We start from the raw sequence: 26,516 nt of genomic DNA, 5'->3' as shown, positions 1-26,516 counted from the left end.
CTGTAGCAACATGAATAAATACAGCCTAATGTAAAGTAAAATCAACACATAGGCCTTCTCTGATATATGTACAAGTATGTAAACAGGGACTTTAAACCTAACCAAGTTGCCATTGGGACTAATGAAGGCCAGATTTTTGAGGGGAAGAACTTTTGGTCACTCATATAAAAAAGCTCTAAGACACAGCCAAGAGAGAGTCCATATTTGAGTCTGGGTCCCGAGCCCATCCTGGTCTTGTCAGGCCCCTGTCTGTAGAGACTCCCATGTGTCTGCTCTTACCATAGCTTGCTGTGGGCCATGCTTGGTGGTGTAGTAAACCTGCCCCTTGTCTAAGGAGATGGGGGAGTTTAACCCATCAAACAGCTGCCCACATATTTTAATGCAGCTCTGTAAAGAAAGTGCCCAGCAACCAAGCCAAAAAAATAAAAAATAAAAAGTTAACAATCTGCTTTGTTTTCACCACAAGGCGACATCCCTACTAGAAATTCTGCTCCCCAGATCAGGCACATAGCATCTGCATAGACCCCCAGCCAGTGAGGAAACCATAGGACAGTTTAAGACCTTTGGATTTACTTTTGAGTAGACAAACTTGGTACTCCAACACTCAAATTTTTATTCCACCAGCCATGACCTGGATGTGACCATGACAGATAGATCCACCAGGATTCCAATGCTTGACAACCTGCCCCTGTTAGGAAGAACCCCCTCCTTTCCTGCTCCCCCTGCAACACACAGTTATGGTGGGACGGATGGGGTTGTCCAGTTTAGATGACAAGAGAGGCCTGGCATGGATGGACCTGCCCTGGGCTACATCGTGTTACCTGTGGGTTACCTGTGGGTACACTGTCTTACCAAATGGACAGAGGCATCGAGGATGCGGGCTGAGCCAATGTCTATATTATAAGAAAAGGCCCTCACTTTGAGCCTTTCTAAGGCAACAGCTTAGAAATGTCACCATACAATGAGAACATAGTGCTCTCTTAAGCATCTCCCATGAAATGAGATAGGTATAGGACTGTCTCTAGAATGTGGGTGTCTGGTTTTCAAAGTCCTAAATTCTGTCAGGTTCTGTCACAAGGGAAGTGTGTTAATTCTTCAAGATTCCACCCCCTGAGCCCTGTTCTTCCGTAAATCTATGCAAAGGCCCTGCACAGCTGCTGATTACTCACCTTCCTCTCCCATATCAAGTCTTCACCTGTACACAATTAGGCAACCACAAGTCCCTTAACCCCTGAAAACATCTAAATGCAGCCAGGGCCCCAGGTTAAGGGAACAGAGCTGGGTTAGAGCATTCATTTCCTTTTCATTTCTGTGATCATATAAAAGTCATCGTGTGTTTCACATCTCCCCAGCCCTGAAATATGCACAATGGGGATTATGCTAGCATTGACTTCCAAAAATATTCCTTCGGTATATATGAGATAGAATAGATAAAATTCAGTCAGATGCAGTGGCTCGTGCCTGTAATCCTGGCACACTGGGAGGTCAAGGCACATGGATCAACTTCGGGCCAGGAGTTCGAGACCAGCCATGGTCAACATAGCAAAAACCCAGGAGGCTGGGGCAGGATAATTACTTGAACCAGGGAGGCAGAAGTGGAGGTTGCTGTGAGCTGAGACTGTGCCATGGCACTCCAGCCAGGGTGACAGAGCCAGATTCTGTCTCAAAATAATAACAATAATAATAATAAGATTAGCTGGGTATGGTGGTACATGCCAGTAGCCCCAGCTATTCGGGCAGCGGAGATAAGTAGAAGATCACTTGAGGCCCAAAAAGTCAAGGCTGAAGTCAGCTGTGACCCACTCTAACATGGGCAATCCTGTGAGAGAGAGAGAGAGAGAGAGAGAGAGAGAGAGAGAGAGAAAGAAAGAAAGAAAGAAAGAAAGAGAAAGAAGAGAAAAAGAAAGAAAGAAGAGAGAGAAAAAGAAAGAAAGAAAGAAAAGAAAAGAAAAGAAAAGAAAGAAAGAAAGAAAGAAAGAAAGAAAGAAAGAAAGAAAGAAAGAAAGAAAGAAAGAAAAAGAGAGAGAGAGAAAAGAGGATTGGAAGGAAAGGGAAGGGAAGAGAAGGGAAGGGAAAAGAAAGAAAGAGAACCAAAGAAACCAGTGTGCAATGTACTATGCATAGATGCTGTACATTTACTGATAATTAATGAAAGGGCTACTGACCGTGGGGTCAATTTTATACAATGGCAAGTCTACACCAACCGAGCAGGGAAACTGCAATCTGGATGGGCGCAATGGCTCACACCTGTAATCCCAGCACTTTGAGTGGCCAAGGTGGGAGGATCACGAAGTCAGGAGATCAAGACCATCCTGGCCAAGATGGTGAAACTCCATCTCTAATAAAAATACAAAAAGTAGCTTGGTGTAGTGCTGTGCTCCTGTAATCCAAGCTTCTCAGAAAGCTGAGGCAGGAGAATCGCTTGAACCAGGGAGCCAGAGATTGCAGTGAGTCAAGATCACACCATAGCACTCCAGCCTGGTGACAGAGCAAGACTCTGTCTATTAAAAACAAAGAAAAGAAAAGAAAACCGCAAACTGCAATCCAAGCTTGGCCACCATCCCATGTGCAGCTCATAGTGGATCTACCCATTTGTCAACTCTGAGATGTATATTTTCTTTCTTTCTTTCTTCTCTTTCTTCCTCTCTTTCTCTCTCTTTTCTCCCCTCCCTCCCTCCCTCCCCCCCTCCCCCCCTTCCTTCCTTCCTTCCTTCCTTCCTTCTTTCTTCCTTTCTTTCTTTTTCTTTCTCAAGTCTCCCAAACTGCTGGGAATACCTGCTTGGCCTCCCAAAGTACTGGGATTACAGGTGTGAGCCACTGGCTTCATCTTTCTTTTTTTTGAGACAGGGTCTCACTTTGCCACCTCCACCTTCCAGGCTGTAGCGATTCTCATGCCTCAGCTTCCCTGAGTGGCTGGGATTACAGGCACATGCCACCACGCCGGCTGATATTTGTATTTTTAGTGATCAACAGAGTTTTGCCATGTTGGCCAGGCTGATCCACTCATCTTCATTTTTTTTTAATTCATTTTTTTGGAGATGGAGTCTCACTCTGTTGCCCAGGCTAGAGTGCAGTGGCGTGATATCAGCACACTGTAACCTCCGCCTCCCGGATTCAAGGGATTCTTCTGCTTTAACCTCCCAAGTAGTGGGGATTACAGGCTCCCACCACCGTGCCCAGCTAATTTTCATGTTTTCAGTAAAGACGGGGTTTCACCATCTTGGCCAGGCTGGTCTCGAACTCCTGGCCTCAGATTCACCCGTCTCAGCCTCCCAAAGTCCTGGGATTACATGCTTGAGCCACTGCACCCAGCCCCAGTCATCTTTAAGATGACTACATTGTACAGTAAATAAAAAAAAAATAAATAAAACAGGATGCATTTATCTAATCCTACACATGTTCCTTCTTTGCTGGGTTTGTGTAGATTTAGTCACCATTCAAGGTGATAACCCTCCCCCCACCGTTTTCTTTTTCTTTCTTTCGTTCTTTTTTCAATCCTCCCACCTCAGCCTCCCAAAGTGCTAGGATTACTGGGGTGAGCCACCATGCCAACCTGACCTAAAGAGACACCCACTGAAAGTAAGAAATAGAGAGCCCCTTCCAGTGATTTGATGGATTGATTGATTGATCGATTTAGAGACAGCGTCTCACTCTGTCACCCTGGCTGGAAAGCTGTAGTGCCATCATAGCTCACTCACTGCAGCCTGGACACTCACACAGCCTGGACACTCCTTAGCTCAAGTGATCCTTCTACCTCAGCCCGCAGAGTAGAGTACCTGGAACACAGGCATGGGTCAGTGCGCCCATATCATTTTTAAATTGTTTCTACAGAGAGGGTCTCGTCAATTTGTTGCAATCCTCCCTATCCAGAGTCTAAGTGCTGGGATGGTGGGCGTGAGCCACTGAGCCTGGCCTCCAGGGAATGATTCACAACCACGACAGCTGTACTAATTTTTCTGATTATTTTTTGAGACAGATTCTTGCTCCATGTGAGGCAAGGCGCATCACTTTGGAAGCCACAGCACCACATTCCAAAGCCCCATTCAAATGCACAAAGCTTTATTCCCTTTCAGGATTCAGAGCTGATGACTTCCATAGCCTCAGGCTTCTCTCCATTCAGAAGCTTTTTCAGGTGCCACCCCACTGGAAGGCTGGCTGCGGCTGGGGATTGGGGGGTGGGTAGGGCTAGAAAATCAGTCCCCTACCTTTGCTAGCTTGGCCAGGACATCCCCCACCCCCCAACGCTTGCTCAGGCTTCGAGATCCCCTGCCTCCACCGCCTTGGAGGATGATCTCTTACTTTACGTCTTTCATCCTTTCTTTGGCTTGAGTAGGTGGTGCAGGGGTGAGGGTGTGTGTTGGAAAGGGAGTGTGGGGTGGGAAGGAGGGGAATGTCTGAAGGGTCGATTTAGTATCATATCTCTTTCATCACCATCACCGAAGATGAAACCAGCAGTAAATTAAATACCACATGTTCTCATCTATAAGTGGGAGCTAAATAATGAAAACACATGGGCAGAAAGAGAGGAACGACAGACACGGGGGCCTACCTGAGGGAGGAGGAGTGGGAGAAGAGACAGGTTCAGGTAAAAACACGAAAACTGAAGGGTACTGTACTGAGTACCTGGGTGATGAAACAACCTGCACACTGAACCCCCCAGTCAGAAGTTTACTATAGAACAAACTTGCACATGTATGCTTGAACAAGAAATAAAAGTCGAGAGAGAGAGAGAGAGAGAGAAATAAAACCAAACACCACCTCCTCGACCTGAGTCGGGGGGTTTCCGGCCTTTTTGGGGATGTTCAGCGGCAATGGAAGAAAGCCACAGTTAGTCCCATCGAATGTATTCTGCCTCTTAAAGGATCAGAAACTGCAAATCACGGTAGGTTCTGAAGGGGGAAAGGGAAGGAAGGTGGGGGAGTATTTCAGTCTTTTTTTTTTTTTCTTTTTTTGAGACTGAGTCTATCACTCTTTCACCCAGGATGGGATGCAGTAATGCTATCTCAGCTCACTGCAACCTCTGCCTCCCAGGTTCCAGTGATTCTTCTGCCTCGGCCTTCAGTAGCTGGGATTACAGGCACACACAACCACGTCAGGCTAATTTTTGTATTTTTAGTAGAGATGAGGTTTCACCATGTTGGCCATCATCGTTCATGTGCGGCTGCATCCTAGGAAACAGATTCTACCATTTTTATTTATTTCTACCATTTTCATTGAATGGGGCTAGAGCCCATTTCATGAGGGGGTGTGTAGAGAGCCTGGTTCTCCCACGTGGGTGGCTACTGGCTAGAAATAAATATGGCTTTGTGAGCCGAAGGGATTAGTTAGGCCCTCACGTTTGTGGGACTCTCTCTCAAACCCTCCACTGAGGCCACAAAACAGATTCCACCCCACCCCCTTGGGCATTTCCGCAGGTGCTTGATATATCCTGTCAACAGTCCCAAGCAAGACACTTTGAGTTAAACACTTTCATTGGCTTTGTTTGTTTGTTTCTGAGACAAAGTCTCACTCTGTCCCCCAGGCTGCAGTTACAGTGGCTCTGCCTCCTGGATTCAAGCGATTCTCCTGTCTCAGCCTCCACAGAATGACTTCTTTATCCTGCTGACTCAGGAAAGCCAGGTCCCTAGTCATCCATTTCAAACCGAGAGTCACCACATGTTTGGAAAACCAATCTGCTTTCAAATTCAGTGGAGAGATGTGGCGTGTAGGATGAGGGACTGTTCCTTCTGACTTGGTCTGCACAGTGGGGCCTAGGGCGAGAGCTCAGTGCAGAATGATGGCTCCCTCTACCTTGGGTTTCTTCTTCTCCACCCTGGAACACAGGCCTTGGCAGATCCTGGCCCTTCCTGGCCCTTAAGGCAATGTCAGAAACCCCATACCATGCTTGGATGCCCCAAATGATTGTGGCTCATGCCTATACAGAAGCATTTGAAATCTATTCTCCACACATGGCCACTTAAAACCACAGGAGCATGGGACACTTGGCCACCATCCACCTCACTGCTTTCAGGAGAGAATGCTGATAGTCTCTTGTTGGCCCTTTTGACTTGAGTTCTTCATGGGCATGTGGTCAGGACATAGTGAGACCAGATGTATTAATCAGGTCGGGTGTGGTGGCTCATGCCTGCAACCCCATCACTTTGGGAGGCTAAGGTGGTAGGATTGCTTGAGTTCGGGAAGTCGAGACCAGTCTTGGACAACACGACCAAAACCCCAGGTGTGTGCCTGTGGTCCCAGCTACTTGGGAGGCTGAAGTGGTAGAATCACCTAACCCTGGGAAGGTTGATGCTTCAATCAGCCATAATGATGTCACTGTACTCCAGCTTGGGTGACAGACAGAGACCCTGTCACAAACAGATGGACAGACAGACAACAGCTATATTATGTCCTCCTTAGTGTAGGAAGCAAAAATAACAGAATACAGCATTTAAATTTTTTTATTTTAAATTTTAACGTATTTATTAATTTTGAGCGCAGGTTATGAAACCAGGTAATTTTTTAATTTTTGTAGAGATGAGGTTTCACCATGTCGCCAAGGCTGTCCTTGATTGCCTAGGATCAAGGGATCCATCTGCCCTCGGGCTCCCAAAGTGCGAGGATGACAGGTGTGAGTCACTGCTCTTGAAAGTATTTTTTTTTTTTCCTTTTCTCAATTGCTTATCTTTATGAAAGTTTCACTTCAGAGTATTTGGCTGGTTGTTTAAATTAATTCTAAATAGAAATTTAGGATGTCAGCTTCAGGCCTCAAGGACTCTGAGCTAATGAATGCCTTGGTCTGTCTATCACAGGACCATACACATTAAGGAGTAAAATAATTGTGACGTTTACAATAAGTAATTTTGTTGTACAGAAATACATGGATGCATCCAAAACACAGAAATGATTATTTTAAAAGTTGTCTTAGGCCGGGCATGGTGGCTTATGCCTGTAATCCCAGCACTTTGGGAGGCCGAGGCAGATGGATCATGAGGTCAGGAGTTCAACACTAGCCTAACCAATATGGTGAAACCCCGTCTCTAATAAAAATACAAAAAAATTAGCCAGGCATGGTGGCACGTGCCTGTAACCCCAGCTACTCGGAAGACTGAGGCAGGAGAATTGCTTGAACCCAGGAGGCAGAGGTTGCAGTGAGTGGAGATAGTGCAACTGCACTCCAGCCTGGGTGACAGAGTGAGACTCTATCTTTAAAAAGAAAAAAAAAGTTGTCTTAGTCCCTGTGGGTGTGCCAGTGATTCTTTTAGGTTTGTACCTTGCCTGAGGGAATTTCCAGTCAGTCTCTGGACGGAAGTTCCAGATGATCCGATGGGTGAGGACTTAGGCTGTGTCTTTCAGGGACCCTGATTGATTAGTTATGGAGACTGCCTTGGGAGGGTATGGCTACCCACTGTGCTGTGGGGGCCTCCATCCTTCCCCTCCTCCCTCCCACTCCAGGTGATCCCAGTTCATTCGAGGTAGACACTCATTGGTAGACATCGGGCATCACCTAATGGACACTGTTATTCTGAAAACCAAGGCCTCAAGGAGGAAGGAATCTCAGGCCACCTGTGCACAGCCCGGGGCAACTGCATCTTCTCCACTGCCCCTGCCCCAACCTCCAAGTCCCTTCCTCCCTTGTTGTCTAGGGAATCGCCACACTGATGAGTGGGTCTGATTGTTCTTTGATCATATATAAAAAAATAGACAAGGCACGGTGGTTCATGCCTTCACAGGCACTTTGGGAGGCTGAGTTGGGCGGAACTCTAGGTCAGAAGTTTGAGACCAGCCTGGCCAGCATGGTGAAATCCCATTTCTACTAAAAATACAATAAGTTACCTGGGCGTGGAGGTGCAAACCTGTAATCCCAACTACTCGGTAAGCTGAGGTAGGAGAATTGCTTGAACCCTAGAGGCAGAGGTTGCAGTGAGCCGAGATCGCACCACTGCACTCCAGCCTGTGTGACAGAGAGAGACTCCATCTCCAAAAAAATAAATAAAATAAAGTAAAATAAAATAATATAAAATAAATCACAACTCCTTGCCAGGAAGGGAACAAAACCCAGACAGAGAATAGTTTGACGAACTGAGAGAAGTAGGCTTCAGAAGGTGGGTAATAACAAATTCCACTGAGCTAAAGGAGCATGTTCTAACCCAACTAAGGAAGCTAACAACCTTGAAAAAAGGTTAGATGAACTGTTAACTAGAATAACCAGTTTAGAAAAGAACATACATGACCTGATGGAGCTGAAAAACACAGCACAAGAATTTCATGAAGCATACACAAGTATCAATAGCCAAATCAATCAAATGAAAGAAAAGATATCACAGGTTGAAAATCAACTAAATGAAATAAAGCAAAAAGACAAGATTCGAGAAAGAAGACTAAAAAGGAAAGAACAAAGTCTCCTAGAAATATGGCACTATGTGAAAACACCAAATCTGCATTTCATTGGTGTACCTGAAAGTGATGGGGAAAATGGAACCAAGCTAGAAAACACTATTCAGGATATTATCCAGGAGAACTTTCCCAACCTAGCAAGACAGGCCAACATTCAAATTCAGGAAATACAGAGAAAGCCATAAATATACTCCTCTAGAAGAACAACCCCAAGACACATAATCATCAGATTCACCAATGTTGAAATGAAAAAAAAAAATTAAGGACAGTCAGAGAGAAAAATTGGGTGACATACAAAGGGAAGCCCATCATACTAACAATGTGGGATATTTGATTTTTCACTATAGGCCTCAAAAGGCTCTGAAATGACCCTTTGTAGATTCTACAAAAGAGTGTTTTCGACCTGCTGAATCAAAAGAAAGGTTTAACTCTGTAAGATGAATCCACACATCACAAAGCGGTTTCTTAGATACCTTGCTTATAATTTTATCATGGGAAATTCTGTTTTTTCCTATAGGCCTTAATGGGTTCTGAAATGTCCCTTTGTGGATTATACAAAAATATTTTTTCCAACCTATTGAATCAAAGGAAAGAGTTACCTCTGTGAGATGAATCCACACGTTGTTAAGTGCTTTCACAGATAGGTTGTTTCTTGTTTTTATCATGGGATATTCAGTTTTACCCTGAGGAAAAACTGAATTTTGGAGGCCTTAATGGGCTCCAAAGTGTCCATTCATGGATTCCACATAAACAGTGTTTCCAACCTGCCTTATCAGAAGAAAGGTATAGTTCTGTGAGATGAATGAACACATGGCAAAACGTTTTCACAGATAGCTGGTTTGTAGTTACTATAGTGGGATATTTGGTTTTTCACTATAGGCCTCAATGGAGTTAACAAATGGCTGCTGCCTGCACACACAGGGCAGAGGGAGGCTACACCTTGGCCTAGGCAGCCTCCAGAATGTGAGTGCACTGGGTCTGAGGGCCCCACTGGCAGTGCCACCCTCCCCACTCCTCCTCTGTTGGGGCCTGGAGCAGCTGGAATGGCAGCTCTGCAGTCACTAGGAATAGGGTTAAGTATTCTTACCCCATGCATGCACACAAAAAAGGAAACTATTATGTTAGGTAATTAATATGTTAATTGATTTCATTTTGGTAATTATTTCAGAATGTGCTTATAGATAGAAACATCATATTGTAAACCTGAATATGTACATTATTTATTTCTCAAATATACCTCGGTAAAATTGAAAAAAACTAACAGGATTGAAAGGATAAACACAGAGTTCTATAGTAGTAGTTGGACACTTCAATGCCTCATATTAATTAATGGGTAGAAAAACCAGACAGAAGTTTCATGAGAAATAGAAGACTCGAACAACAGTATAAGCCATTTAGAGCATGTACAGAACAGTCCACCCAACAACAGCAGAATATACATTCTTTTTAAGTGGATATAGAACTTTCTCTGGGATAGGCCATATCTTCATCCACAAAAATATGTCCTAATCATTTTTAAAAGTTTTAAATCATACAAAATATAATTTACAACCACAATGGAGGAAACAACACATAAACAAAAAATGAAAACTGAAAAATTCACAAATACGTAGAAATTAAACAATACACTCTTAAACTACCAATGAAAGAATAAATCACAAATGAAATTATAAAATATCTTGAGACAAAATAAAGACAAAACATACCAAAACTTAGTGAATGCAGTGAAAGTTGAGTTCAAAGGAAAGTGTATGGATATAAAAAACTACATTTAAAAAAAATTCAAATCAGTAACCTCACTCTATACCTAAAGGCAGTATAAAAACCAGAGAAAACTAAATCTGAAGCTAGCAGAAGTAAAGAATTAATAAAGATTAGAGCATAAATCAAGAAAATAGCAAGATGAAAAGCAGTAGAAGAAATAAGCATGGCTAAAAGTTGGCTCTTTGAAAAGAATAATAATCTCAAATCAGTAGCCAGGATTCTTTTTTAGGAATGTAGAGAAAGAAGAACAACTTAAATCTGAGTAACTAAAGAAAGGAGCTAATAACAATTAGGGCAGAAATAAGTGAAATTGAAAACAAATCAGAGAGAAAGGAAAAGAGAAGAGAGAGTACAGATCGCTAACAGCAGGACTGAAAGACAAACTATCAATACACATTATAGCATAAATAAGTAATGCTACAAATAATTTTACACACACAAATCTAATAGATGAGATGAAAAAGAGAAATTCTTCTAGAGACACAACACATACTGCCAAACCTCACTGAAGAAGAAACGGTAACAAATAGTCCTGTATTAATTAAGAAATTGCATTTGTAAATAAAATCTACCAAAAAATCTATTCACGTGTTCTTTCACTGATTTCTATCAAATATTTGAAGATTAAATAATTTTGACTGTACACAATCTTTTAGAGAAACTAGATGAGATGGGAGCATTACTAACTCATTTTAGAAGGCCAGCCTTACAATAACACCAAAACTAAAAAATGATACTGAGAGAAAAGAAAACTATAGACAAATATCAGTCATAGATACATATGAAAAAAAATCAACAAAATATTGTGACCTCAAAATGAGCATCTCATGTAGGATGATTCATTATGTCCAATAAAAACAAGGCCGATTCACTATTAAAATTCAATCCAAGTAATCTGCTATAGAAAGACTATTTTTAAAATGTTCTTCTCAAGAGATGCAGAAAGAGCATTCAATGAAATCCAACATCTATTTCTGACCAAAACTCATAAAATTAGGAATAAAATAACTTAGAATATATGTTTATATCTGTATGTGATACGGTGATGATGGAATGATTTTTCCTTAAGACTGAAGACAAGTCCTATTCAATATTGTATTCAAAAATTTGCAAAGTGCAATAAGACAGGAATAAGAAATAAATAACATACATATTGCAAAGGAAGAAGTAAAACTGCCTCTATTTGCTGATAAAACAAATGTTTATATACACAATCCTACAGTATTTACAAAAAGCTTCTATAACAAATATGTGAAATTAACAGTGTTTTATTACCAAAAGTCAATATAGAATGTCAATAAATTTCCTATATGTCAGGAATTAACAGTCAAAAAAATTAAATTACTATTTAAAATAGAAACCAAAATTAAGTACTTAGGTATTATTGTAACAATAGAAGTGCAAGATCTGTATGCTGAAAACTACAAAATATAAATGCAATAAATAAGAGAAAGTTTAAAAAGAGGGTAATGAAATATTTATGAATTCAGAGTCTCAATATAGTTAAGATGCCAGCCTTTTCCATTTCTACTTATAGAGTTCCTGCATTTACAATGAAAATTCCTGTAGGCTTTTTTTTGTTTTGTTTTGTTTTTGTAGATATCACCAAGGAGACTCTAAAATTTACATGGAAATCAAAATAACTAGAATAGTCAAAACACTTCTGAAAAAAACAAAATTACAGCACATGCACTACTGATTACAAGGCTTACTATTATGCTACAGTTCTCAAAATATTGTGGTTTTGTTAAAATATTGTTAAAACAGGAGACACATAGACCAGTGGAATGAATAGAGACCACAGAAATAGACCCACACAAATACATTCTACTGCATTTTCAAAAAGGTGCAGAGGTAAAGGAGAAAATATAATCTATTATCTAAGTGGGGATGTAATAATGGGATTTCCCCATGTAAAAAAAAGGAACCTTAATGCATATTTTACAACTTTTACAAATGTGGACTGAAATAGACCATATAAAAGTGTAAAATACACAACAACAAAATGCTATCATAAAACAGGGGAAATAAGATATGACTTTGGGGTCATTGATGAGTTTTTAAATAAAACACCATATACATGATCCATAAAAGAGAAAATGAAAAAGTAGACTTTATCATATTTAAAAATACTCATTCTTTGAAAGAACCACTACAAGAGCGAAAACCTAAAACAATCAGGGAAAAATATTATTAAGTCGCTGTATTAGTCTGTTCTGCTACTGCTATGAAGAACTTGCTGAGACTGGGGAATTTATAAAAGAAAGAGGTTTAATTGACTCACAGTTCCACATGACTGTGGAGGCCTCAGGAAACGTAAAATCACAGCAGAAGGCAGGCAAGCATGTTGTTCTTCACATGGTGGCAGGAGAGAGAAGTGCCAAGCAAAGGAAGAAAAGCCCTATATAAAACCATCAGATTTTATGAGAACTCACTCACTATCATGAGAACAGCAGCATGGGGGTAACCTGCCTCCATGATTCTATTACCTTCCACCAGGTCCCTCCCGCAACACATAAGGATTATGAGAACTACAATTCAAAACGAGATTTGGGCAGTGACACAGTCAAACCATATCAGTCATATATCTTAGACAAGCTTTCATCCACAATGAATAAAGAACCCTTAAAACTCAACAATACAAAACAAACAATCCAATTTAAAACGAGCAAAAATTTTGAGCACATACATCTCAAAAGAGACATGCCAAATAAACATATGAAAACATGTTTATTGTTATTAATAGGGGAATGCAAATCTTAACTACAATGGGATATCCCTACATGCCATTAGAATGGAAATAAAAAATTAAAATATCAAATGCTCCTGAAGATGTGTAGCAACAAAGATTCTCTTTCATTACTGTTGGGAATGTAAAATGACATGGTCACTTTAGGAGATAATTTGGCAGCTTTATATAAAGTAAAACATACATCCAGTGTGAGGTTCAGCCATTCCATTCCTATATATTTAACAATGTATAACGAAAACAAATTCACATAAAAACCTGTAGGCTAGGCAAATGTTTTAGCAGTTTTACTCATAATTTCTAAAACCTGGAAACAACCAGGATATCTTTTCTTTTTCTTTTTTCAGATGGTGTCTCACATTGTCACCCGGATTGGAGTGCAATGTCATGATCTCGGCTCACTGCAACCTCTGCCTCCGAAGTTCAAGGAATCCTTTTGCCTCAGCTTCAGCTGGGAATACAGGCACCCACCAGCACACCCGGTTAATTTTTTGTATTTTTAATAGACGGGGTTTCACTATGTTGACTAGGGTGGTCTTGTACTCCTGACCTCGAGATCCACCCGCCTCGGCCTCCCTAAGTGCTGGGATTACAAGTGTGAGTCACTGCACCCAGGCTAACCAAGACATCTTTCAACAGGTGAACAGATAAACTATTGTCTCAATACCATCAACCGCTATTCAGCAATAAAAAGGAACAGACTATTCACTTACTTACACATCAGTACAGAAGAACTTACATGTACTTTGCTATTTGAAAGAAGTCAACCCCAAATGTCTACATATTGTACAATTTCATTCATATAACATTCTGGAGAAGGCAAAATTATAGGTCGAGAAAACAGATCAGAGGTTGCCCACAACTGGGAGAAAGGGAAGGGTTCATCACAAAGGCATCACACAGAGAATTTCAGGGTGATGCAGCTGTTCTCTGTAGTGCTGGATGGTGGACATATGTCTCTACGGGTTTCTCAAAACCTACCAAATGCTACACTACAAAACCTCATTCTTATTTTTTGCAAATTAAAAAAAAAGAAAAAAAAAAACCCCACCAGGAAGTCAGAGGTTTCCAGGAGGAAAAAGAAACTGATCAAAGACACTTTGGAAAAAGGTACTTGGATTGGCTACTCTAAGGTTAAGACCAAACAAGCTGCATAAAAACACTCCATTTTGGTTGGTAATTTTGTTTATCACAGGGACAAATGATAATTTTGACATCAGGTTAGAATAAAGGAGTAAGTAAGTTGTAGATAGTGTGAGCTAGAGTTATTACGGTTATGAAATGACCTTTTCTTCTAGTGTTGAGAATGTTTTTTCCCAGTCATTTGTTAATTCACCCCAGGATTCTCACCAACCTACTCAAGTATTTTTTTAAATACTTGCTCTTATGATTTTAAGACAAAAACACATCTGTTTTCAGCCCAGTTGGAGAAGCCTCATTACTATCACATCCTTTGTGTTCTAAATGAAAGTCTGCACATAAAACAACAAATGAGCATGTGAAGTGTTGGAAAAGTATAATAAGGAAGTCAGTCTCCCCAGGGAAGTTGCTTGGGTCTCCTATTCTTATATTCCCTGAAAAGAGTACTGCAGAAGCCTCCAACCAGAAACCACACCCAACAAAACCAAACCTAACAGAATCTCAGCTGTCTCAGCCAAAGAACCTGGAAAATAATGACCTAGCAGGGAATACCCACCTGACTGTAGCCAAACATCAGTGGAAAAAACCCCAAACATCATAGTTCAGTGGAGTCCAGTGTGGAGCTGATGATCCACTTCACTTCCACAGAGTGGAAGGAAGCAGCAGTGCTCTGATTCCCTTGCCTGATGGTGTCAGTGGGGACAGGAACGGAGATAAATCTTTGGGCAAAAGCAGACAGTTCTACAATTCCCTTGCCAAAGTCATGTCTGGAGGTGCCAGAGGTAAGCTTAGCCTCAAACTCATGCAGCAACAATGAGACTGAGGCAGGGTGAGGTACGCTAGTGTCACCTTCCTAACCCTGGTGTCACTGAAGTCAAGCAGGAATCTGAGCCTCTGCTGCCACCCAAATCAACCACACTAACAAGGTGGCATCATCTCCAATTTCCCCCCAAACCCACTTCTGGTGTCAGTAGGACCCAGGGGTGAACCAAACCTCAACACTCACACAGCTGCAATGAGACTGAGTGAGGTGGCACCAGCAGGCAATTAGGAGTTCTTCTGAAGCAAATGTAAATCTTGAAAATCTCCACCAAAAAAATGGAAGTTATAAGAATTAACCAAATGGAGATTAAAGAATTAAAAAATAAGATAACTGAAATAACTTTACTGGATAAGCTTAATAGTAAAGAGGAGAAGACAGAAGATAGAATCAGTAAACTTGAGGACAAATCAGTAGGATCTACTGATTCTATTCTGAACAAAACAGAATAGATACAAAATGAAAAAACAGAGAATACCCTTGGGGACCTGTCAGACAGCATCACAATACTGAGTCTATGTATCATCATAGACCAAGAAAGAGAGTAGAAACAAATAGCAGCACTGGAAAAATAGTCAATAAATTGACATCTGAAAAAATCTTAATTTTGATAAAGACAGAAACCTAGATAATGAAGTGGCTGAGTAAATACGAAATAAGATAAACCTAAAGGAATTCATATTTAAAAATGTAATATAAAAATTTCTGAAAACAGAAGACAAAGAAAAATTATTGAAAGCCTACCCTCAAAAAAAGATATAGACTTATAAAAACACAAATACAAATAACAATAGAGTTCTCATCTGAAACAGTGTAGGACACAAGAAAGTGTCCCAACATTTATGTCCTGAAAGAAAAGAACTATCAAATACAAATTCTATCTCCAGCAAAAATAACATTCAAAAAGAAAGGAGAAATAAAGGCATCCTTATGTGAAGGAAAATTGACACAATTTGTGTTTTACCAAAACTCCTCTTAAAAAGGTGAAAAATAAGTCCTCTAAACAGAAACCAAATGATATCAGAAAACTGCTTGGAACTTCAGAAAGAAAAGAATAAGAGAATGGGAAAATGTAAATGGATGTAATAGGTTATTCATAATCTCAGAAGTTTTTAAAACCATATTTGATGTTTGCACAAAAATTATAACACTGCCTGTTGAAGCATCCAGTGTATTGAATGTGTTACTCAGTGCCATTCTATTTTTAAAAACAAGGAGGGTAAAAGGATCTAAATAGAAATAAGATTTCTACACTTCATTTAAAGTGGTAAAACATCAATACCAGTTGACTGTGGTCAGTTACACAAGTATAATGATAATAAGGTAAAGATAGTAAGAAAATTATATAGAGATGTACTAAAAAACAGTATAAGTAAATCATTATGTAATCCTAAAACTATTTCAGTAACTCACAGGAAGGTAAGGAAAGAGAGCAGAGGAAACCAAAAGAGAATGAACAAGCAGAAAATAAATTATAAAGTAGAACACCAAGGCCTTAACATATATATTACAGTCATCTTAAATATAAATTGTGTACATATGTTGGTTAAAACACAGGCAATATCAACCTGTACAAGGAAACACGATTCAAAAATACATATGCTACTCATCTCAAATGATGCAGAAAGAACATTTGCCAAAATATAGCACAATTTTGTGATAAAAAAACTTCCAGAAACCTAAAAATAGAAGGAAACTTCCTGAACTTTATCAAGCCTATTTATCAAAAACAAACAGCTATGTCATACTTATTGATGAAAGAATGAACGGTTTTCCCCTCAGAATGGAAACAAGGCAGAGAGGTCTGCTCTCAACAATGCTATTTGACAGAGCACTGAAAGTTCTAGTCAGCACAATTGGGCAAAAAACAAGCAAGGCATACTGACTGAAAAAAAAAGAAAGAAGGAAAGTGGTGTCTATTGCAGATTACATGATTGTCTTTGTAAAGTCTCAGAGAAACTAAAAAAATCTTGTAGAAATAATAATATTTAGCAAGTTCACAGGATACATGATCCATCCTCCAAAATTCATCGTATTTCTATGGACTAACAGTGAATGTGTGGAAACTGACAATAGCTTTACAATTGCTCTAAAGAAAATACTTAGGCATAAATCTGACAAGACATGCAGAATCGAGATGGCAAAAATGACAAAATGTGCATGAAAGAATTGAGAGAAGAACTAGATAAATTCAAACATACCTTATTAATGGTTTGGAAGACACAAGATAGCAACGATGTCAACTCTCTTCAAATTGATCGGTAGATTTGACGACAGTCATAAAAGCTCCAACTACATATTTTTATGCATATAGATAGACCTATTTTAAGTTTATATGAAAAGGCACATGCTATTGGTGGAGAGATAGAGACAAAGGGTCAGCAGAACAGAATAAAGAACTCAGAAATTGACACAAGTAAATATGCCCAATTCATTTTTGACAATGGTACAAAAGCAATTGAAGGAGAAAGAATAGTCTTTTTAACAAATGTTACTGGAGAAAGTAAACATTTATAGGCTCAAAATCTCAGCATAAACCTCACACTTTATACACTAATTAACTTGAAATGTTTGCAAATTTAAATATAAAAGGTTACACTATAAACCTTTTAGGAAAAGAGAGTTCTAAAAAAATTATTGGGATCCAGGGCTAGATAAAAGTACTTTGTTCTTATTTATATGTATCTTTAAATGTTTTTTTTTTTTTAACTTTCAGTAAAAGATCAATGTGTACCTGTACTTAATCTAAAAAAGAAAAAATATTCAATGTGCTCTTCCAGGTTAATAGACAAATCAAATAGACTCACCATTCTGTATGAATCCATAGTGTATCAGTGATCGAGTCATTATTGTTTTCCTGAGAGAAAAATTATCTTTAGGCTCATCACATTTTTGGAGCATAAAACCAAAGGGCCTAAGGTGAGGTGAACATGCTGTCAGTGGAGGTGAGCAGGAAGGAAATTTCCAAACCCAAGAACTTGCAGAACCTGCTGGAGAGAGAAAGTTACTTGGGCAAGTCTAGACATCAATTGTGATGTACCCTTCTCTGTAGAATAATAAAAACAGTGTATTCCACCAAAAAAAGAGAACAGGTGATGCTAATTGAATGATGTTACAACACACCCATAAGTCTGTATGTGTATACAGAACTATGCACATATACACACACAGATATGTATATGTGTATTTATAACTGAAGTTAAACCATTAAGCAATAAATGTGCAGTCCTATTTTTCTACCCTCTCTTTTCTAACATCTTTCAAACAGATGATGTGTTGTAAGATTTCCAGTTACTTTCAATAATTAAAAAAATTTCAAACAGAATAGGTATGCTGAATTATTTATCAATCCCCTATTTTACATGTGACTGTAAATAGGCAACTCGTTGTATAGATATTTCAGTATCTTAGATGTTAAACATATAGCTACTCCTCATTTTTAGAAGAGTGGATTTGCAATATGTGTCTGATCCAAGTTGTATATTTAAATTATTTAATAATACATCTTTTTTGGTAATCGTGTTGTAAAACAAATTTGTGGCACATTAGAAAGAATGTTTTTAAGCAAAATGTTTTTAGTTTGTATTCTCTAAACATCAGAATTTTACTTTGAAGGTTTTCAAAACTTACAAGAGTATTCATATTTGAACTATAAAATAAGTAACTTAGATGGAATAATTTGAATTTGGAAATTTCTTTATACCACTAAATTTGAAGTTTCAATGCCATTTTATTTTTACAGATTTTCTTTGAAACATGATATTGGCTACTGGAAAGAGTTAAGACCCTTCACACTCTGGGAGGTGGAGAGTGGGTCCTGAGTGGGTGGCCTGTCTGTGACTGGGAGCGTATCCATGTGGCAGCCTGAAGGCACAGGCCTGTGGGACCCTCCTGGAGGAGGATGCTGGAGATATGGCCTGGTAGCTGCTGCTCTGTCTACCTGCACTGAGAGTGTAATCTCACTGACCACCTGTGCTTTCAGACACAGCTGCCCTGGATCCTGAGCAACACAGATTGTAGACACTGAGAGGTTACTAGTGGTCCCCAGAGTCCCTGTGCTCCTCAGATCCACCTGAACACTTCCCAAACTTGCCCTCACGCTGGCTCCCAAGGTGGCTTCCCAAGTACAGAGCTTCTCCTCCTCAGCCTCCAGTGCCTCCAGGGCATCTCTGGTCCTCGCCCACTGGGACCCTATGCTGAGCTCTTGCAGGGATCTACTATGACAGGGGTCTCCTGGGGACATGCTCTCAATCTCAAGTTATGCTTCATTCCCAGCCATTTCTGAATCCACACTCCCCTCAAGGTTGGGTTTCCTGGACCCCAGGACAGTCCTGCTCCACCAGGTTCTGCCTACAATGCTGCACATGGGGGACCGAGAGGACGCCCTGTCCTCCTGTCCAGTCGGAGAGGCCTCTGATTGCTCATGGGTGTCAGCTGACTGGGACCCTCTTGGAGGCCTCTGGCCTTCCTCCTGCTCAGGTGGTGGGGCAGGGACAGGGCAACTCACAGTGGGGACTGACTTGCCTGTTGTTCTGTTGTCTCCTGGACCATTCTGGGGAGGTTTTCTCAATAAAATGACAACCTTGGCTATAGATTCAACCCGAGATTCCAAGGAGGCCCAGAGAGAAAAGGTGGAGTGTGGGAGCAGTGGGGGCTGAGCCTCACCTGCCTGGATATTTATGGACCCCAGGGACTAGAGGTCTGGACCCCACCTGTGCCTCACACGGAACCTGAAAAGATGTGCTTCCAGCATCTGCCGGGTGCAGGGATGAAGGAAGGAAAGTTCCTAGGAGGTGTTCACGCGGGCTTTCCCACTCCTCCAGGATGCCAGCTTCCTCGGTTTCCTGTGGGTGGCAGACTTGGGAACAGCACGTTTGGCCATGAACCAGGAGCAATACACAGATACAGGGATCCAGCCCTCCTTGATCTCCCCCACCTTCCTGTCCAGATGGACCTGCAGCTTGTCTTCCAAATGCTTCCTGTCTGGGTCCCTGGGTGTGGAACTTACTGATTGGTACTTCCAGGGCTTCCTGAAGTCACTTTCTGCCTCCTCATCTTTCTCCAGAACCTTCGCTGAAGTCCTTCCTGTGCCTTGATCCTGGCTTGGTTGTGGCTCTAGTTTGGACCGTAAGCACTTCTTCCCAGAGAACCTTCCAGAGCTCCTGAACCCTGTCTTCTGCATATCATTCCTGGCCTTTTCTTCAAATTCAGAAGCCTGGGAGGGCAAAAGGGCCCGCTGTGTGTCTTCAGCCTGACTCTGGGTTTTCCCTGGGAATTCCCCTTCAGGCTGCAGCATGTCTCCAGATGGAATCTGCTGGGAGGGCCACAGGACTCCTCCTGGTGCATGGCACTACTTCCTTGCCACTGGTGCTCTGGGACCTCAGGGCTGGTGGCAACCCTGGGAAGGATGGGGGCTGACTTGGGGCTCTGGGAGGCTGGCCTCTCCTTGCAAAGGTGGTCAGTGGGCTGGCTCAGGACAGACTGAGACTTTTGGAGGAGAAAGGAAAAAAACTCTCTTCCATTTTGGTCACTTCTGCAAGGGCCATTCAAGATATTCCTTTCCAGTGGGGTTGACAGACTGTCCTCTCCTGGGATGTAGGGCAAGATGCTCCACAGACCCTAATCTGGGGTGGAGAAGAGCATGGTAGGCTTGGGACGGGGGTGAGAAGTTGGCCTGCATCTGGATCCCAACCAGAGGGGGGGACTGGGACTAGGGCCAGGTTGAAGTGAAAGGTTGGGGCTGGGTCATGTGTGGGGCTGGGGTTGTGCCTGGGAAAGCTGTGAGGATGCCTCAACTTCAGGTTCACCTGGAAGAGAATTGGAGGCTTTATCCAATGGTTCAGAGTGTGCATTCTGTGAGGAAGGGTTTCTAGAAACCTAGGCCATGGCCACCAGGAACTCACTATTGAAAGAGGGGAGGTCTCAGAAGAGCTGGCTGCATTTCTGCTCTAATTGGTCCCCCATGGCCATGATGTCAGAGACCTACTGAGGACCCGGCAGCTGCTGTGGCTGGGTTGTCACATTCCAGAAGGGATTTAGAGTCGTGATGTCCCACTCCTTCCCCAGTGATGTCATCTGCAGGTAGTCTGCCTGCCCCCTTTCCTTCTCCTGCCACATCTTCATCACTGCTCTATTGGTGATGAGAGATTCCAGCAGCTTCTGCATGTCGGGGTGGATGAATGTGCAGGCACCTACCTCCATCTGCCTGGGTGTGGGGTCTCCCCAGAAGGAATACTCTGGGGGGTGGTCGAGAAGATGTTGTTGCTGGGACTTGCCATGTGAGCAAATGGAGAGGCCCCAGGTGGTGGCAGCCTCCCTCCAGCAGGAGAGGTCCCAGATGGGATCACTGGAGCACCCAAAGCCGGAGATCACCCTGGCTGGAGAAGGCAGCCCCTGGTTGTGGAAAAGGCAGCTCTGGGGGATGGGGCATACTGTGGAGCCACACTGAAGTCCAGCCAGGCTGGAGTTGGGTGGAGGTGGAGAGGAGGTCATGGGAACATGGGGCTGTGGTGAAGGAGGAAAAAGCATATGTAGTCAGGGTGCAGGTCATTTTAGGGGAAGCAAGGGCTCTGGTGGCCTGGAGGCACTCAGCGTTGATTGTGGTCCAAAAGGCTCTGAGAAGGTCGATGTGCCTGGTGACGGGGTGGAGGCCAGAGCAGGGCAGACCAGAAACATGGCAGGACCAGAAAGGGGCCAGGGCCAGGGCAAGCACCAGAGAAGGACCAGGGAAAAAACATGGCCAGGGAGGTTCCAGGGCAAGGGCAGGGACAAAGAAGGACCAGGGAAAAAACATGACTCCCTAGGGAGGGTCCAGGGCAAGGGCAGGGCCAGGGCAGAACCAGAGCCAGGGCATGCCAAAGGCAAGGTCATGGCAGGGCAAGGCCAGGGTAGGGCAGGGCCAGGGTAGGGTGAGGGTAGGGTGAGGGCGAGTTCAGGGCCAGGGCAGGACTAAGATAGCACAGGGACAGGGCAGGGCCAAAGGAGGGGCCAGGGTCAAGGCATGGCCAGTGTGGGGCCTGGGCATTGTCAGGACCAGGGCCTGGGGCCAGACCAAGGACAAAGCTGGGCCAGGGAAGGGCAAGGCCAGGTAGAAAAGGCCAGGGTGGAAAAGGCCAGGGTGGAAAAGGCCAAGGTAGAAAAGGCCAAGGTAGGGGGAGGCCAGGATAAGAGAAGGCCAGGGTAGGGCCAGGGCCAACGCAGGGCAGGGCTACGGTAACACAGGGCATGGCCAAAAACAGGGCAGGGCCATAGTAGTAGCAGGACTGGCAACAGGACCAGGGCAAGGGCTGGACCAGAGCATGGTGGGGACAATACAGGACCAGGACAGAGAATGGCAAGGCAGGTCCAGGGCCATGTCATGGACACGGCAGGCCCAGGGTCAGGCCAGGGCAGGGCAAGGACAAGGCTGGGGAGAAGGCAGGGTCGGGGTCAAGGCAGTGTCAGGGCTGAGCAGGACCAGTGTAGGGTGAGGGCAAGGCCAGGACATGGAAGGGCAGAGCAGGACCAAGGAAGGGCCAGAAGAGGGCCAGGGCAGGGTCAAGGCCAGAACAAGGGTACAGCCAGGGCCAGGAACACGGTAGGACCAGGGCTGGGCCCAGGTTGGGACATGCAGGGCGGAGCATGTACAAGGCAGGGCCAGAGCCAGGCCATAGAGAGGAGAGGACCAGCACCAAGGCAGAGTCAGGGTAGTTCCAGGGCTGAGCAGGGTCAGGGCAGGTCGAGGGTTGAGGCAGAGCTAGGGCCAAGGCAGGGCCACAGCAGCACCAGGACAGGGGGCAAGGCGATGGCAGGACTGGGCCATGGCAATGCCTGGTCAACTCCAGGACAGGGCCAGAAGCAGGACAGGGCCAGGGCCAATGCTCAGGCCAGGGACAGGGCATGGCAGGAAGTGCCAGAGCAGGGCTGGGCCAACGTTGGGGCAGGGCAAATCAGGGCCAGGACACCTCCAAGTCTAGCTCTGGCCCTGCCTTGGCCCTGGCCCATTCCTGGCCTGACCTTGTCCCCGGCCCTGCCCAAACCATGCCCTGTGTATTTGACCAGTGTTTTGTAACCAGAATGATACAAGAAACTTTAATAAGCTATTTTTGTGCATTTTTAGTAGAGATGGGGTTTCACAGTGTTGTCCAGGCTGGTCCCAATCTCCCGAGCTCGAGCCATCCCCCTGCCTTGGCCTCCCAAAGTGCTGGGAGTAATCTGGCCAAGTACTTAACCTCTTTAGGTCTGTTTCCTATGTTAGGAAAATGGGGATCCCATAAGTACCTAGCACATAGAGTAATTGTGAGAATTGATGCCTCACAGATATACGTATTTTTAAAATTATACTCATAGAACACTACCTGAAGCAAAGAAAGTATAAGTTAAAATTTAGTAATGATTTACTACAAATACTACTGCTATTACAAACAACATAATACAGATATTATTATTACTACTATAATTACTTCAAAAATCTAAAACAAAATTTGTAAAAATAGCCTAATATAATCTGCTCTGCCCTGGCGCTGGCTCTGCCCCTAGTCTTACCATATCCCTGGCCCTGACCCTTCCCTGGCCCTGCCGCTGCCCCGGCCCTTCCCATCTTCAGGCCTTACCAAGGCCCTACCCTGGACCTGACCCTGCCCTGGCCTGATCCTGACCCTGTCCCTACCCCAGAGAAGTGGAAGGGCAGAGCCAGGGAAGGGCTGGGGCAAATAAGGGACAGGACACATCCAAATCCAAGAAAACGCCAGGGCCATGACAGAGCCAGGGCAAGTCCTTGGCACAGCCAGGTTCCAGGCCAGGGCCAGGAAACGGTCAAAGCAGGGTCACTGTATGGCCAAGGTCCAGGTCAAAGCCAGAGCAGTGGCAGGGTCAGGCCTGCATAAGGGCAGGACCAGGGCCAGGGCCAGGGCTGTGCCAGGACAGAACAAGATCAGAGCAAGGCAGGACCAGAGCCAGGAATTAGAAAGAGCAGGGCAAATGCCAAGGCAAGGCCAGGGCAGTGCCAGGGCTGAGGCAAGGTCAGGGAAGGTCCACGGCTGAGTCAGTGCTAGAACCAAGACAAGAGCAAAGGCCGGGGCAGATCTAGGGCACAAGCAAGGCAGGCTAGGGCAGGGCAAGAGCAAGACCAGGCAACGGCAGGGCCAGCCCAGGATAGAACAGGGTACAGGCAGGGCAGGGCCAGGGCCACAGCTGGGGCAGGACAAGGACCAGGATCAGAGTCCAGGCCAGGGCAAGGGTATGGCCAGGGCAGAGGTAGGGCCAGAGACACGGTATAGGCAGGGCCAAGCCGGTCCATTGCAGGGCCGGGGTTCAGACCAGGGCCAGAGCAGGGCCGGGGCAGGGCCAGGGCCAGGACCAGGAAAGGGCAATGTCAGGAACACGGCCATGGCCAACTTAGCTAGAGCCAGGACAGAGACAGGGTCAGGGGTGGGGCGAGAATGGCATGCCAGGGTAGGGCCAGAGCAAATTAGGGCCAGGACAGGGTCAGGAGGAGGGCTGGGCCAGGGTATGGCCTTAAGTAGCCAAGAGCCAGGTCCAGGGTCCATGCCAGTGCCAGCGCCGGCCCAGGGCAGGGGCAGGGCCATGGCCAGGTCTGGGACAAGGCTGGGGCTGGGTCAAGTTCTCACTCAGGGTAAGCACAAGACCAGGGCAGAGCCAGGGAAGGGGCAGGGCCATGGTAGGGCCAGGAGAGGGACGGGCGAAGGCAGAGCAAGATTAAACCAGGGACACGACACCTTCAAATCCACTTCAGGGCCAGGGTCAGGCCAGGGCCAGGACCAGGATGGGGCCAAGACAGGGCTAGGGCCAGGACTGTCAGGATCATTGGCAGGGCCAGGGCCATGGCACGACCACGGTCAGGAGCAGTGGTCAATGCCGGGCCAAAGGCCAGAGCAAGGACCAGGTTTGCACTAGGGCCAGTGTGAGGGCCAAGGCGGGGTCAGGGCAGGGCCAAAGGCAGGGCAGAGCCAGGGCAGGGTGGAGCAGGCCCAGGGTAGCACTGGGTAAAGACAGGGCATGACCAACCAGGGCAGGTCTATGGCTCTGGCAGGGCCAGGGCCAGGGCCAAGGCAGGGCCAGGACAGTGACAGCTCCAGGGCAGGGCCGGGGTTAGGACCACGGACATGTCCAAGGCCAGTGCCAGGGCAAGGGCAGGGTCAGGGCCATCTAAGAACCAAGGACAAAGCCAGGCCCAGAGCAGGGCCAGGACAGGTACCTGGCAGGGCTAGGGTCTGGGACAGGGCCATGGCAGGGCCAGGGCCACAACCAGGTCTGTGCTATGGCCAGGTCCAGCACAGTGCCCAGGCAAGGCTAGGGTGAAGGCCAAGGTAGGGCCAGCGCAGGGTCAAAGCTAGAGTACGGCCAAGGCAGGACCAGGGCAGGCAAGGAAGGGCCAGGAAAGCATAGGGCCAAGGCAAGCCAGGGCCAGGACAGTGCCAAGACCTGAGCAGGGCCAGGGAATGGCAGGGCCAGGGACAGGGCCATGGGTTCGGGACAGGAGCAAAACAAGGGCAACAACAGTGCAGGTTCTTGGCACAGCCAGGGTCCAGAACAGTGTTAGGGCAGGGCCAAGGCAGGGTCTGGGCCATGGTAAGACGAGCAACAGGGCTGGGGCTTTTCCAGTGACAGGACCAGAGTCAGGGCAAGGGCCAGGGCAGTGCAAGGCCAGGGTAGGGCCAGGCATTTCACGGTCAGGGCCAGGGGAGAACCAGGGCAAGGTCTGAAGCAGGGAAGGGCCAGGGCCGGGCCAGGGCCAGGACAGGGCCAGGGGCTGCTTAAGGGCAAGGGCAGGGCCAGAGCAAGGTAAGGGTCAGGGCCAAGGCCAGGATAGGGACAGGGCAAGAAATATGGCAGGACCAAGGGCAATGCCAAGGCCAGGGCTGAGTCAGGGCAGGGCAGGGCATGGAATGGCCAGCGCAGGACACGACAAAAGGCGGTCCATAGAAAGAGCAGGGCTGATGCCAGGAAAGGACCAGGCTAGTGCCAAGGCTGAGGTAGTGTCATGGCATGCACAGGGCCGGGCCAGAGCCGGAATCGAGCCAGGGCACAGCCAAGGCAGGGTAGGGCAGGGCAATGACACAGCCGGGTCAGTACTAGGACAGGGCAGAACAGGGCAAGCTGATGGTAGGGGCAGGGCAAGGACAGGCCAAGGCAGAGCCAGGTCATTCCAGGGCCAGGACACCTCCAAGTCCACTTCAGGCCCAGGGCTATGAAGGACAAAGGCCAGGGCCAGGGTCAGGGCCAGGTCTGGGCTAGGGCCAGGTCCAGAGCAGGGCCTAGTGAAGACTAGGGTGAGGGACAAGGTAGGGCCAGGGCAGGCTGATGACACATCCAGTGCATGGCAGGGTAAGGTGGTGGCAAGTCCAGAGGCAGACCACTGCCAACTCAGGGCCAGGGAAAGGCCATGGCCAGGGCACAGCCAGGAAAGGGTCCGGGTCAGGGCCAGGACCAAGGCAGAGCAGGGCCAGGGCCATGGCAGAGTCGGGGCAAGTCCTTGACAGGACCAGGTTCCAGGCCAGGGCCAGGGCAGAGGCAGGGCCAGGGTCTGGATAAGGGCAAGGCCAGGGATACGGTAGGACCAGGGCTAGGGCCAGGGCCCAGGCTAAGCCAGAACAAGGCCAGGGCCAGGCCATAGTGAGGACAGGACAAAGGCCAAGGCAGGGTCAGAGCAGGTCCCGGGAGAGGCCAGTG

General features: G+C 45.4%; 1 long non-coding RNA gene and 1 pseudogene across 2 annotated transcripts in view; both read right to left on the bottom strand.

The window, feature by feature from the left end:
* LOC139358850 (uncharacterized) overlaps positions 1–18,300 on the bottom strand; it is a 31,279-nt gene extending 12,979 nt beyond the window's left edge. Inside the window, exons 1-3 of one of the 2 annotated variants that reach the window (XR_011614370.1) lie at positions 17,654–18,300; positions 17,048–17,196; positions 9,088–9,137 (exon numbers count right to left, since the gene is read on the bottom strand). This is a non-coding gene — a long non-coding RNA (uncharacterized lncRNA). Of the gene's footprint in view, positions 1–9,087; positions 9,138–17,047; positions 17,197–17,653 lie in introns of those variants that run through there. The other variant, XR_011614371.1, reaches the window with a different exon arrangement.
* Positions 18,301–18,581: 281 nt separating this feature from the next.
* Positions 18,582–23,244, bottom strand: LOC139358849 (spermatogenesis-associated protein 31E1-like; annotated as a pseudogene).
* Between the last annotated feature and the right edge of the window lie 3,272 nt (positions 23,245–26,516).

The sequence above is a fragment of the Macaca nemestrina genome, chromosome 15, assembly GCF_043159975.1.
Source record: "Macaca nemestrina isolate mMacNem1 chromosome 15, mMacNem.hap1, whole genome shotgun sequence".
Lineage (NCBI taxonomy): Eukaryota > Metazoa > Chordata > Mammalia > Primates > Cercopithecidae > Macaca > Macaca nemestrina.
The sequence above is the reverse complement of the archived record's forward strand: the minus strand, read 5'-3'. Positions and strand labels throughout refer to the sequence as shown.